Source organism: Aethalodelphis obliquidens, unplaced genomic scaffold (assembly GCF_003676395.1).
Source record: "Aethalodelphis obliquidens isolate GAN/ISIS:26980383/991018 unplaced genomic scaffold, ASM367639v1 scaffold72, whole genome shotgun sequence".
In the NCBI taxonomy this organism is placed as follows: Eukaryota; Metazoa; Chordata; class Mammalia; order Artiodactyla; family Delphinidae; genus Aethalodelphis; species Aethalodelphis obliquidens.
In genome coordinates, this window is record NW_020838016.1 from 6912980 (window position 1) to 6928381 (window position 15402).

Here is a 15402-nt window from a genome sequence, read left to right on the forward strand (position 1 = left end):
GTGGCTCTTTCTTTAGGAACCAGGAATCTTTTTCTGCAGGGTCCTGGAAGGTTTCCCTTCAGGTCTCATTGGCGGGTCCTAACCTACATGCCCACTTCTAAACCTGTAACCAACAAGGTGGTGAAGAACCGTATTGGCTTATACCAATCTTGGGGAGTTGTTATGGGTTGAACTGTGTCCCCATTTACCATCTCCCAAATTTCCATGTTGAAGTCTTAACCTGCAGTACTTCTGAAGGTGACCTTATTTGGAAATAGGGTCATTGTAGATGTATTAGTTAGGATGAGGTCATACTGGAGTAGGGTGGACCCCTACACCAATATGCTTGTTATCCTTATAAAAAGGGAAGCTTGGACACAGGGAGACCTGCACACAGGGAGAACAGTATGGGTAGATGAAGGCAGCTATTGGGGTGATGCAGCAGAAGCCAAGGAACACCAAACATTGCCATCAAACACAAGGAACTAGGGGAGAGGCTGGGAGTAGATTCTTCCTCACAGCTGTTCGAAGGAACCAGCCCTTCAGACACATTGAACTTGGCCTTCTAGCCTCCAGAACTATAAGACAATACATTTCTTTTGCTTAAGTCACTCACTTTTGGTCCTTTATTATGGCAGCCCTAGCAAACTAATACAGAGGCAGACTAGACGTTGGGGAGTGAATCATCATGTTCACTACATTTACCTTCAGGTAATGAATGTTATACTAATATCGCTACTATGATGTACACTTCAAATATGAGACAAGCAGGATCATGAGATAGAAACTGCCCAGGCTTTGGAATCCGAAGGTCTGGGTTCAAGCTGTATCCCTGACTAGTTATGTGACTTTGCGCAAATCAGCTTAAGCCCTCTGAACCAGTAAACTGTAAAGGCCACTACTGAACTTGAGATAAGATACCAATTATTAGCATGGAGAGATTCAAAGATATTCCCCTTTCCCAGCCCACCAAAGAGAACCCACTCCCCTTAATTTCTACCTGGTTCCATTCTAGCCCTACCTCAATACTTTCCCACCCCTCGTCCACACCAGGAGAGTAAAGAGTTGAGAGAAAAAATGGAGGAGGTGAGAAAAAAAAAGTTGTGAAGGCTAGAGGTAGAGTCATAAGTTTGAGGGCATTTTGGCTGCTGAGGGTCTTCAGAGAGGGTGGAGTATAAGAGAATTAGGAAAGAAAACATTTCCAAGGAGATTTGTTGGGGTTTATGGGTTGGATTCACCTTTGTGTTTTTCAAAACGTTCTAGTAAAGAATATAATTCCTGAGCTCTAGAGAGAGAATGAAGTTGGATCACAAACTCACTTTCCTGGGATACTTAATGAAAGAATCACAAAATTAAAACCAACCTCCCCCTCCCACCCACCCCACCCCACAAATAAAAACCAGCAGCAGCCAATCAAGGAAGGGGTACAACTTCATGCCAAAAAGTCCAAAGAGTGGCAGTCAAGGAACAAAGCAAAGAAGTCTGGCTTGACTTGCCGTGACTTGTAAACTTTCCAGAAGAATGTGAGTGAACAAAATTCTGAGAATTCACACAACTATGCCCGCATCTGGAGCAAGAGTGACAAAGCCAGGGCTGCCAGCTTAAATATAGAATATCTAGTGAAATGTGAATTTTAGATAAACAATGAATAATTCTTTGTTCATTGCAATATAATTTAAAATTATACTTATAAATATTATAATATAGTATTTATTCCATGCAATACTTGGGACTTATGGATCCTAAAAAATTATTTTTTTTCTTTATCTGAAGTTCAAATTTAACTGGGAGTCCTGGTATTATTATTATTATTATTAAATCTGGCAACACTAGACCAAGGTAATGAGCAGATATTCTGTAGAAAATTAAAAAACAAAACATAAGCACCGGGGCTTCCCTGGTGGCGCAGTGGTTGAGAGTCTGCCTGCCGATGCAGGGGACACGGGTTCGTGCCCCGGTCCGGGAAGATCCCACATGCCGCAGAGCTGCTGGGCCCGTGAGCCATGGCCGCTGAGCCTGCGCGTCCGGAGCCTGTGCTCCGCAATGGAGAGGCCACAACAGTGAGAGGCCCGCATACAGAAAAAAAACCAAAAAAAACCCATAAGCACCTCAAGTAGAAGCCCCTAACTACCCTAGAAAGGTCTCATTAGCAATAAGACTTAACATTCCTTAGGCTCCTTTCTGAAGGGGGGTTATAAGGGACCATTCTAAAGCCTTAGGGGAGCTGCCTATAGCTTAAATAAAATCCCAGGAGAGGAAGCCAAAATCCTCCAGGTTTATACATGAGTCCTCTTCCTTACTGCACCCTCAGGATATAAAAAATTGGAGAGACTTGCATTACCCCAGTTTCTAGAGCTTGGAGAAGACAAACAGCCTTTGGGTACATTGGAACAGAGTCCACAAAGGAAGTTTTGTCAGAGGTACCTACATTATAATGACCAAAGCAAAAAGAAATATGTAAATATGAAAGCAAGCAACACATAGAAGTCAAAGGATAGATGAAGAACATTGATTAGAAGAAAATCTCAAGGAATAAAAGAAAATTCCCTCTAGCCATTTTGAGGCAGTTGTTTTTGTCCAGTTGGCCGTTCACCAGATTTTTATAGCAATGAAAGAAAAAGAAAAGAAAGAAATGGCCTTAGATCTTTGATTAGCCCTCTACTTCTGGGAATTCATGCTTAAGGAGAAAATGAAACAAACAAAAACAATATACGTTCAGGGATATTTCTACTGTTGTCTACAATCATAAGCAAAAATGATTTATATAGTCAAAACTTGGTTGGGTAAAGGATGGAAAATCATACAAGGAATACCTTGTAGTGTTGAGATTGAAGATTGGGATTTTAAGATTTCTGAGTGAAAATAATTAGGATATGAAGCAACATGTAAAGGAAGACCCCACCCCCTTTCATTTCTGGCTGCACCGTGTGGCTTGTGGGATCTTAGTTCTCTGAACAGGGATTGAACCCAGGCCCTTAGCAGTGAGAGCATGGAGTCTTAACCACTGGACCACCAGGGAATTCCCAAGGAAGACCCTTTGGATGCTGATCTGCATACTTGTAGTTGTGTACTTATGTTTGGAAAAGTGCCCAAGAGAGTGTTTGCTAAGATGTTATCAATGGCTGTCTCGGGATGATGGGATTTCTCATTTTTCACTCTCATTTCTCATTCTCTGCATTTCTCTGTATTGAGTTGACTTTTTTCTTCTACGTCATATATATATTGATTTCATTTTTGTTAAAAAAAAGAAGCTTGTACCCCCTTCTGCCTTTCTTGGGCTCAGGGGACTTGCAAGGTCGCTGAAGCCATCTGGGATGAGATGGACCAGACAGAATGAAACCAGGTCACGTTTGCTTTGTAATGAGTGGCCGAACACCTTGCCTGGTCTTAGGACAGTTCTATAGCCCTGAGCCTTTGGGAAGTTTCAGCAACAGCTGCTTGACCTAAAGCTACCGATGACCAGCTGGGCAGGCAGCTGTTGGGATGTCGGACTTGTGGCAGATGACCTGTTTTGGGAAGCAGAATGGGGTGGTGAAAGATTAAGAACCCAGCAACTTTTTGGGAAGGCAATCTTGGGCAATTATTTCTCCTCTCTAGCTCAGTTTCTCTGTCCATAAAATACAGTTAATGGAGCCTATGTTATAGGGTCATAGTAGGAATCAGATAAAATAACATACTAGAAAGATACTCCATAAATGTCAGTTTCCCTCTTTAAAGTCTTTCCATTGTGCTGTTAAAATTAGATTTTTAAAATTTTATTGATGATTGGACCTTGGGTTGAGGGCAAATTTACAAGGAAATATTTGTGGAGGATAAATGCCCTCCCTGTCCCCTGGTCCGTATCCACACATCTAGCCTTCAACACAATTTAGGATTTCACTACTGGCGGGAGACTTATAACTCAAATATTTGTTTCCAGAACTTGATTTCCCTGTGCATTATCTTATTTGATATGTGGGAAACAAGAGGATTCTACTGTAACTTCTATGAATAGAGCATAATTAAACATTTGTCAGGAAATCAGAACAACGGGAAAGCTTTGCACTGAAAAGGCTCACAGTCAACGTTGAGAGGTCAGAATGGCGTTTGTCATCTGAGATGAGTAGGGTTTCCATTTCCCCCACGGGGTGACGGGCTCTTGCTTCCCAGCTCTTCATCTCTGGATTTCAGCTCAATCAAACAGCAGAGTCAGCCTGCTGCCCTGGGCGGAAACACAAGTTGAACACATTCGGTTCCTTCTAGCTTATTCAGAACAGCAATTTGGATTTTAAAAAATAATTAAGATGAGTGAACCAGCCCTCCATGTTGTTTTTGGAGGGACAGCCTGTCCCAGGGTATGGTGAAAACATTCTCTCTGAAGTCAGCTAACACAGAAACCCAGCAAAATGGAGCTGTTCACAGGATCAGAGTTTTGGAAACAACGTTTAAAACAAAGACTATGTTATGGCAATTAGTATATCAAAGCAGTGAACTCAAAGAGCTGAGTTCCAGTTCAGGCACCAAGCCTATAGCCATGAACCCAGGATTCATCACAGCAAACAGCACGCCTGCACGTCGTCCAAGCAATTTCTCCCTCAGAGGACAACATCTGCTTTTTTCACTGAGGTCAGTGTTTAGAAAAGTGGATATACAAGTGAACCTAGGTGTGTGCTTAGGCCAGGGGCTTCAGAATTTAAAAATGCATGAAGGTCCAGGTGATAACTTTCCCAAGTCAGAGTTCCTCCACTAGGTAAATTTCATCTCTGTCAGGTGGGTGTGCCTCTGCATGGGGCTTGACAATATCTTGACCCTCATCAACCTTCTCTGGATGGGAGGGTATCAACATCCTCGGTGTGGGAGGAGGGAATGAGGTGACGTCTTGGGGTGAACACGATTAGGAAATGATGAAGCTGATGAATCAGCCGTGAATCAACCACCACCAAATGGTCAATCATTGAGACCAAGCTCTTCAAAATTTCCGTCATTGGTAACCATGGGATTAAGTAACTTGGCCCGTATTGTGAGGGATTGTGTGTGTGTGTGTGTGCGTATGTGTGTGTGCCTTCACACACATTAAGTGGACTAAGAGAACAGAAATAAAAGATTCCAAACAATTAATTGCCCAATTAGCTGTCCTTGGAATCATGGGAATGTGACATTTAGTTAAAAACGCAATGATTTTTTAAATTAAATTGCCCATTTTGAAAGCATCTTCCTGGCTCAGTCGCTGTGCCAACTGGTTCTTACAGTGGTGCCCTTGCTTTTGAGAGGCAGGCTCAATAGTTTCCCTTACAACCAGGCCTAGTCTGCTTTCTTAACTAACAAGGTTGAAAACGGGGCGGGAAAGTGCTGCGACTGGGAGCTGGGAGCTCAGCTAGACTCCCTTTTCAGTGATTTCTCCGGCTTGAGGGCGGCCCGCCTGGCCTCTGCATTGGAGGAAATACTGCAGGCAGAGGCAGGGCAGGGACAGAGTCCGGCTGATCAGGGACGTTTTGCAATCAGCTAAAGGTCTCTTTTTTCAAAGCATGGTGGTGAATAAGCAAAAATGAAAGACAAGTGAATATAAATAAAATCTCAGGGGCTTCCCTGGTGGCACAGTGGTTGAGAATCTGCCTGCTAATGCAGGGGACACGGGTTCGAGCCCTGGTCTGGGAGGATCCCAGACCAGTTGCTCCCATGCCGCGGAGCAGCTAGGCCCGTGAGCCACGACTACTGAGCCTGCGCGTCTGGAGCCTGTGCTCCGCAAAAAGAGAGGCCGCGATAGTGAGAGGCACGCGCACTGCGATGAAGAGTGGCCCCCGCTTGCCACAACTAGAGAAAGCCCTCGCACAGAAATGAAGACCCAACACAGAAAAAAATAAAATAAATTAATAAACTCCTACCCCCAACATCTTTTTTTTTTTTTTTTTTGCAATACGCAGTCCTCTCACTATTGTGGCCTCTCCCTTTGCGGAGCACAGGCTCCGGACACGCAGGCTCAGTGGCCATGGCTCATGGGCCCAGCCACTCCACGGTATGTGGGATCTTCCTGGACCGGGGCATGAACCCGTGTCCCCTGCATCCGCAGGCAGACTCTCAACCACTGTGCCACCAGGGAAGCCCTACCCCCAACATCTTAAAAAAAAAAAAAAAGAAAGATCGTGCTTTAAAAAAATAATAATAAAAAAATAAAATAAAATCTCAGGTTCTAGAGATTTAACAACATTACTGATTGAGGTCCTGCTGGATTCTTACCAGCATTTCCCACTGGCATCCAGAAATCCAAAAAGGGACAGATCATGAAAACTTTTCTTCCTCCTCTTCGTTTGCAAGTATCTGGTCTTGTGGACTGACCTGCTCACCCACCCAGGGCCCACCTCTAGGACACACAAGAACCTTGGGGTTTTTTGGCATGCTTTCCCCAGCCCCCCACCACCGGCATCATGCCCACCCACTGCCCACCCATAAAGAGAGCACAACCTGAATACAGTGGGGCCCACTGTTCCCACATGTATCATTTTCACATCCCTGAGCTCAGAGCCGAGGGGAATCAGGATTCTGAAGGGCCTTGAGACCTCCTCCTAGACCAGCCTCTTCTGCCCTGGGTGGCCGCTCAGGTCCCAGAGCCCGGGCAGGGCTCTGCCCCAATGAACAATGAACAAGCGTATCTGACACGGTGCTCCTGAGAAAGCCCCGCTGGCCAGCCCTTCTGCTCTCCTGCCCTGTGAGAGATGTGCTGTTCATGATGTGTGTTATAGGACGGGAACCAGCACTTGCTTAAGAGCCAGCGGGGCTTTTGGATCTGGGTTTACTGTGGGCTCTGCTGCTTTGCAGCTGGGGGTGCTTGGACAGTTTACATAAACGTTCTGAACAGCACGGAGCCTCATCTCTAAAATGGGGATCAAAAATGGTTATTGAGCTATTGTGAGGACTCAATAAGTAAATGGTTGGGAGGGGTCTAGCACTGTGCCTGGGATATGGTAAGTATTCAAAAATGGGAACCTTTATTACTGTATATTTATTATTCCTTTCAAAACAATGACTCAGTGTCAAAGCTGGGACTCCAGAGAAGACTGATCAACCTGTCAGCCTTGCACAGACCCTGGGGCCTGAGGCCCAGACACAGGTCCACTGGGCCCACTTCATGATCCACCCTCCACAGGGCCTCCAGTAGGGTCTTTCTAAACATGGAGCTATTAAACATACCTTTCGCACTACTTGAAGCCCTTCGGTGGCTGCCACTGATGACAGGAGAGGGGCAGGGGCTTCTTGTAAGATGGAGGGTCCCTCTGAGTCCTGTGGGGTCTGGGCCCCTGAGCAGAGGCAAGGTGTGCAGGTCCAAATGAGGAGTCTGCCCATAAGGGAAGGGCCTGGGGGTCTGCATGGGTCAGCGTCCAGGGTTCCATCCAGGTCTGGAGAAGAATCAGGAACAGAATGGAAACAGAGATTTGGGACAGGCATTCCAGGACGTAAGGCAAGCTGGGAGGAGGAGAGCACCTGAACGACAGGGGGCCCCGAGAGTGACCATTGATCCTGGGGGTGGGGGGAGATAGTGACCTCGCTCTGTCCCACCACCGTGTGGCTGCTTTGCTTCCTAGGGTGTGAGGAGAAGTGTGGCAGTTTCTAGCAGCACCTGGGACAGCTTCAGTGGCTGGTGTGAGAAAGACACCCACACCTCAGGCAGTTAAGATGCTTGGGTAGCCAGTCTCAGAAATGGGCTTGAAAAATAGGGCTATTTGTTTTCGCACAATTCTAGAAGTGCAGGGGTAAGGCGGGCTCCATGTGAAACTGAGCAGGACCCAGTGGGGCTCTTGGGCACAAAAGCCTTTCTGTGTCCTCCTGTTTTCTTGTTTGCAGGAAATAGGCTTCATTCAGCCTCCATGACCTTCCCTGAATTCCAACAGGCAGGTTCAAACAGTTGCTAATCAGAGAACGGAGGGGATGGAGAGGCAGGAGAGTAACAGTTAGAAGAAACAATAGTGCAGTCATGGGGCAGGGTCCTGGCACCCCCTCAAGGCATACACACAACAGTATCTTTGAGCTGTTCTGCAGATGCTGAAACCCCCTGCAGGTGGGAGAAGTTAACTGTATGCTGCTCACAAGCATGTAGACTCCAGACCTACTGGAACCAGAAGGTTGATGAGGCTGACTCCCACTTACCTCCCCACCAGCCAATCAGAAGAATGTCCACGAGCTGATCACATCCTCTCTGAACCATTACTGTAAAACGCCTCACTACCCACTCCAGGTCGGGATGCACAGTTTTGAGGGCATTAGCCCACTGTGGCCCCTTTTGCCTGGCAAAGCAATTTTTTTCGACTTCACCCAAAACTCTGTCTCCGAGATTCAATTTCGTGTCAAGGTACAGAGGCTGAATTTTGACGACACAGGTGAGGGACTACAGGTGGCTCAACGATGCCATTAAGAATGCTGGCTGTCCTTGCGTCTGGGCTCTGCCATCCTTGCTGTGGACATCCTCCTAAGGTGGTTTTCTTCAGAGTCTCCACGTGGCTGCAGGGAAAATGGCAAGTACCTGCCTTCTTGTGAGGGTGGGGGATGAGTACAAGAGCCCCCTCCCCTAACCATGAAATGTAAATCCTTGCAGCCCGACCGGGCAACTTAGGGCACCCCAGAGCCAATAACACGGTTTCCTGCTGGAGCTGGGTGGGTCCCAGAACAAACGTGAGACTGGACTGGAAGGGGGGGCAGGGGAGAATTGTGGATTGGGTAGGCAAGCAACCCCCCAACATGTCCTAGCAGATACATGCCTCACCCTGGCACACAGGAAGCACTCCCAGGATTTTAGGACTGTCATATCCTCTAGCTTCTTTTTTCTTTTTTTTTTTTTGTGGTACGTGGGCCTCTCACTGTTGTGGCCTCTCCCGTTGCGGAGCACAGGCTCCGGACGCACAGGCTCAGCGGCCATGGCTCACGGGCCCAGCCGCTCCGCGGCATGTGGGATCTTCCCGGACCGGGGCATGAACCCGTGTCCCCTGCATCGGCAGGCAGACTCTCAACAACTGCGCCACCAGGGAAGCCCCTCCTCTAGCTTCTTGAAGTCTGTTGGGATGCACCCAGGAGGCCTACAAGGCCTGTGCTTGCCCAGCTTCAAGACCAAAAAAGAGCCCAGAGTCAGCAACAGAGACGTCTGTGTTTTAATGGATAGGGGAGCTTACACATCTGAAGTAAGGTCCTGGAGTGACACTCCATCGTGTGAGACAGATGGTGGGCAGGATGTGGTGGCAGTCTTCGCGCCCAGGGGCAAGGGGAGGTTGCCAGTTATAGGGGCATGACATCAGGTGGGTTCATTAGTTAGCAGGGAAACCAGTAGAGGCGCACACCCCTCACCACCCCTTTGAGAAGCTGTCGCTAGCTGGGTCAAGTATGTAAAAAGGTCAGTTATATGTGTAGGGTGTAGGTGAAACAGGCACTGGTTGAGCCGGGGATGTCCAGAGAACAAGAGAACAGCCATCTTGAGTAGCCTGACCATAAGAAGACCCATGGCAACTTTGAGAGGTGGGCAAGGATTAGTCTACCTACTTGCCAGAAGGGGCTCAGAGAGGTAAAGAAAGGACTCAGTGTCACACGGGTGGAGGAGAAACAGCGGGTCTTTCTTTCCCCTCCCTGCCCACTCAGAGCTTCTTCGTGGTCTAGAACCCTATGGAGGCCCAGAGGCCACTGAGTTTTGGCTCTGTAGTTGACTGGTACCCAACAATGCACTCAGAGACAATCCCGCCACATGCACATCCTAGAACTTTGGTGCTAGACTTGTACCAACCCCCAGCCCTTAGCCACCAACCAGCTGCTCCCCAGCACCCGGCCCTTCCCCTGCGTCCTACCCACAGGCAATGCTTTTCCACGTTTTCCCTTCCTACCTCTATGTACCTTTGTCTCCCGACTCTATGTACCTTTGTCTCCCGACTCCCCACTATCAGTTAATGATGAAGTCCTCCCAGTGTGGGTGTGACAGGCAGGGAACAGGGAGGAGGGAGAGAAGAAGGACATTCCCATACAGAGAGGCTGGGGCAGCTCCCCCGGAGGCTACATGGCAGTGAAGCCCATCCGGGCAGGTTTGAGTGGATCAGTACAGGTCCTGCCCCTGGAATGTCGATGCCATTGAGGCAAACACACTGACTCATCCATTGGAAGATGTGGCTCCTTCCAAGGAGTTTCCCTGTTGATGTTTTGTGCAAAATAAGGAAACGGAAACAGGACTTTGGACAAGCTGGTTTTCAAAGTAGCCAAGGGGCAGAGTCCACTTGTGGGCTGGAGGCGCCTAACCTTTGCTCCTGGAGGGGTGCAGGGAGATGGGTGTGTGTGGCCTTTTTCTCTTTCTTCTTCTTATTCTGATGGGAGAACCAGAGTCAAGGAAGACCATTCCATCCCCCTGCCCTGGACAAGGGGCCTTCCCTTCCCAGGCGCCAGCAGGAGGCTCTGGGCTCCTCTGGCCTTTCAGACACCCACCCTCCATGTCAGTGAGTGCCTTGTTCTTTCAGGCCCTTTCTCTCCTTTTCCAAAGGGAGTCTCCCAAACTTGGGTGGCTCCCACTGGGGATTTCTGGGCACCCTGAGGTTTCTACTGCCTTTTGGATTTCCTGGGGCTGGAACAAATGTAGTCCTTAGAGGAGTGGGTGATGGCCTGGAACACGGGTTAGGAGAACTGCAGCTGAGGGCCTGCTCTGCTGTTAGCATCTGAGTGACCTGGAGAAAGTCACTGAACCCCATTGTGCCTCAGTTTCCTCATCTGCCGAGGAAATTTTAACACTACCTGCCTTTTCTTCCTGGTTTTTAAGAAGATTACACACAATAACAAGGATGAAAATTCCGTGCAAACTTAGAGATGTTTCATGAATGTCAGGTGGCCCTTTTAGTGACCCCAGCGCTGTGCCTTGTGATTTCTCCCTATTTGGAAAGAAGAGCATGGGAGTGGGCAGCATGGCATTCAGCGAGGAGGTTATTCTCCTTAGGTGCCATTGTGATTGGGAAGCGATCTAGAGCGGAAGTTGGGAAAACATGAATTCGAGTCCCAGCTTCCACATCAGTAGGCCATTTTAGCAAGTCCCTTCTCTGGCTTCTAGCAGGGGGAGGGATGTCAGATGACCACCAAGGCTCCTCCTGGCTCCTGTTCTGTGAATTTTATTGAAATCCTTATCTCTACAGCCAGAGTTATAACCAGGTTCCCACCACAGAGCTTTGACTTTTAAAAAAAGAGCTCTATTGAGGTGCGATTGACATACGACAAACTAGGGACCCGACCTCTGGCCAAGGTAGAGCAAAGGGACTAGGGTCCCTTTGGTTATGTGTGAAGGGTGTCCTGGAAGGTCTTCTATAGCCTCACCTGTTGCAGAAAATGTAGCTGCTTCCCAGCTGACACCTCTGCAATCCTAGAACCTCACCCGGATTAGAGAAAGCGGCACCATATTTTCTAATTATCCCTACAGTTCCAACAAGGCCACTGTTCTTTAAGTCTAAAGGGATTTGAAGTTGTTCTAATCTGGCTGGGCTCACATCACATGGCGCTGGCTTTCAGATTTCCCATTATTGGAAAGTGCATTAACATTCCCTCAAGACCATAATGGGGCTAAGAGGGGCCTCCAGGCCTGTGACAGGGAGAGAAGGAACTCAGAGAGGGAGAGCACTTAAAATAGGAACTAAGTCTTGGAGTTCTCTTTCTGCAAAGAAGTAGGTCTTGTCTAACTCCTCCATGGTCCCTGAGAGAGCCAACAAGATGGAGGGGGTTGGGATGAGTCAAAGGGTGGCAACGTGCCGAAGCTCATCTGTGAAGCTGGGATAAAGCAGATTAATCCTATACTTAGGTTACAAGGAAAAAAGAGTCTTCCAACTGTCTAGATCATCAGCCATGTAATCGATCTCTCTGTGTCTGCTGAAAATAATGTTATAAAAAATAATGATGCAAGAAAAGTCTCCAGGAGACCGGCTTCCCATCCTCTGCACTATTGGCATTGGGGCCACAACATTCTTTGTTGTAGGGCCGTCCTGTGCATTGTAGGACGTTTAGAAGCATCTCTGGTCTCTACCCATTAGATGTCAGTAGCACCCCACCCCTAGTTGTGACAACTGTCTCCAGACAAGGCTGAATGTCCCCTGGAGGGCAACATTGTTCCTTTTTGGGTTTTAAAATATGGTCCCATTTTGTTCTTAAAAACAAGTAATTACAGACTATTGTCTTAGATTTGTTGTGTGACTGTTACCTGCCAGGTGCTGGGTTAAGGGCCTTACAGACAAGATCTTGTTTATCAGTGGCTAGTGGATTACAAGGGTCTTTTATTTTCTTCTCTTATTATGGGAAACACACAAAGCAACAGCATCTTCCAATTTCTCTAGTTACTTTGCAGGTTCTCTCTCTGCCTCCTGCCCTGCCCAGCAAGGAGGAGGGGCAGTGCCGGGCAGGGAGAGGAGGTGAGATGCCTGGCCTGGTCACTTCCAAATCAGGAGTGTGCTGTTGGAAGCCTTCTTATCCTGTTTGAGCCTCATGTATAAAAAGAGGATAATGACGCCTGCCTTGCAAGCCTGTGGGGCTTAGAAACAAAATTTGGTAGGAGGGAACATGGCTACTTTGTTTCTCTCTAACCCGTCAGTGCCTGGCCACTGGGTCTGGTTCAGAGTAGATGATTGATAGTGTTCCTGGAATGAATAGGTTGATGAAGAAAAATGTCTGCATCTGTCACAGGCCCTGGCACCAAGGTGTCTGATAAATCCTTCCTGGCTGACCATGTCTGCGATGCAGACAGGCAAAGGGCAGAGGCAGCAGCAGGCACCAGAGGTTGTAGAGAGCAGGATACAAACCAGAACCGCCTCTGCCCTTGCGGGAGTTTGTGAGCCAGGAGGATGGGAATGACAATGAATAAGAATTACAAATCACTATACAATTACAAGTGTGAAAGGTGCCACAAAGCGGGTGTTCAGAGTCACTCACATCTCACACTTGCCCAGACACATGTAAGCACGCTGGCTACAGCCGTGGGCTAACCTGTGGGATTGTGGTTAGCCAAAGATCTGGGCTCTAGGGAAGTTTTAGAGAGGTTTCCATCGCTTTTTTTTTTTTTTTTGCGGTACGTGGGCCTCTCACTGCTGTGGCCTCTCCCGTTGCGGAGCACAGGCTCCGGACGCGCAGGCTCCGCGGCATGTGGGATCTTCCCGGATCGGGGCACGAACCCGTGTCCCCTGCATCAGCAGGCGGACTCCCAACCACTGCGCCACCAGGGAGGACCCTTCCATCGCTTTTAAAGCTTAAAACAGTGAACTTTAATAAAAGAAAACATTTCCATTGAGCTTTTAAGTACTTAACAGGAGTTAAAAGTAAGGCGAATAAAATAGTCTGTTTTGTTTCAATTCAGTAAGTGCTCCCTTTTATCGACTTCATTGTCCTTTAGGATTGGGATGAGTTTGTCTGCATTTGGAAAAGGTCACATTAGCCCAAAGGCTGACGGATGTCAGGAGTAAGGCAGCCACAGGCACTGGAAATGCCAACAGCAGCCTGGGCTCTGTGAGGCTGCATCCAAACCCCCGGCCTCCCATGTCTTTACTGTCACCCTCCCAACCCTGCCAAGCCTCAGTTTCCTCTTGTGTAAAGTGGGGATGGTACTGCCGTGCAAGGTTGTGTTGAGGATTAAGAGAGCTACAGTACATATGGAAAGCACCTGGCACACCGCACGGCACAAGGAAGGGTCAGTTCATCATGACCCCTCCCCTCTTCCCTGGCCTGAGTCAGACTGGGAGCTCTTGGAGGGCAGGGCCTGGGGGCCGCTCCTCCGAGTGCCCCTCGGTGTCCATTTGCTCTCAGATGCCTTCCCCTCCTTGCCCTGTGCTGTTGCCTACGTTTCCTAGGCTTCCTGGCAACAGGCTTTGGGCTAGTTTCTACTCGTGGGAGCACTGATTGGAGATTGAAAAGTGGAAAGAAAGGAGAAGCCAGGGTGTTTCTCTGTCTTTTCCTCCCTCTTCTGTTTTGGTGGTGTTTTTTGGTCTCCTCGGATGGTCCCTCCTGCTATGGTCCAGCCCCACCTGGCAGCTGGCTTCTGGCTTCTGATAACCATTTTCCTCCTGACGCATCTGTCCCTCAGCTTCCTGCTGTTGCCAAGCTCCCAGCTATTCCACATCTCCTAGTAGGCTTCCAAGCTTTCCCATCTTCTGTGTAAGCAATCCCCTGAACTGAATGCCCTCCATGAGAAATGCCTAGCATGGCTATTTCCCTGACAGGAGCAGACTGACACATCCGTGTCTCCAGCCTCTGACCATGGCAGGAGTTCACTAATCTTTTATTGGTCAAGTGCATTTTCTATTATAATATTCTAAAAAGGTGGAATCTGACCACATTTTCCAGGCCTTCCCCTTGGCGCTCCTTCATTTTCCATAACCTTAGCAATCAGGAGCATGAGGAACAACTAAAGTAAGGGCCAGTCCCAGAAAATCTATGAACAAATCTTGAAAGTTCTGAAAATTCTATTTCATTTTCTTAAGCCCCAGCTTCTAATAGGATCCATCTATATAACCAGTGTAATCAGCGAGCCAAAATTAAAGATCCCCAACTCCTGACCTCCTAATCAATCACAAATCACGAGTGAAAAATGCCAGTGCAAGTGGAAAAATCAGTTCCAGGAAGCCTGCTCTGTCCATCAGTTCTGTCAGGCTCTGCATGGCGGCGGCGGGACCCAAGCCCCCAGCCGGGAGAATGCAAATGAGTCGCTTCCAATGACGTCCTGTCAGCAGCAGCATTAGCCTTGAAGGAGACAAAGTGAATGTTGATTTAAGAAAAATAAAACCTGATTTCAAACGATTGGGAAAAAATGGCATTCGTGGTCTCCTGAACATGCCGGGGGCCCGGAGCCTGCAGGGGTGGGACTGGATGTCCAGGAATGGGGAGGGCCACCTCGTCCCTGCCAGGGGCTGCCTCCTCGGTGGCAGGTCTCCAGCTCTGGAGACAAACCCACCTGGGTTCGAATTCTGCCTCTGTGACTTACCAGCTGTGGAGTCCTGGGTGAGTGTTGGACTCAGTCAGAGCCTCAGTTTCCTCCTCTGTGAAATGGGCTCCTCTATCCTAGTCCTAGAAAGTGCCCCAGTACTGATGAGGTGCCTAACAAAAGGCCCAGTATCCTGTCTTTGAACACCGATTAAGGACCCAGGCCAAGCCTATTGAGCGCCTGTAATTACAACTGCTCTGTGTTGACTTGCCTAGTTATATTTAAAGAAACCTTCCTGTGCTTCGGAAGTGTCTGTGGGGGGAACAAAACTAGAGAAAGCCCCTGGGGTGTGTCTCAGTCACTGCCACTCTGGCTATGGTCTGTGTACTTGGTTAGTCAAGGCATCCCTCCTCCTCCCCTCCTCCCCCCTCCCCTCCCCTCCCCTCCCTCCCCTCCCTCCCTCCTTCCCCCTCCCCTCCCCTCCCCTCCTCCCCTCTCCCCTCCCCCTCCCCTCCCCTCCCCTCCTCCCCCCTCCCCTCCCCTCCCCT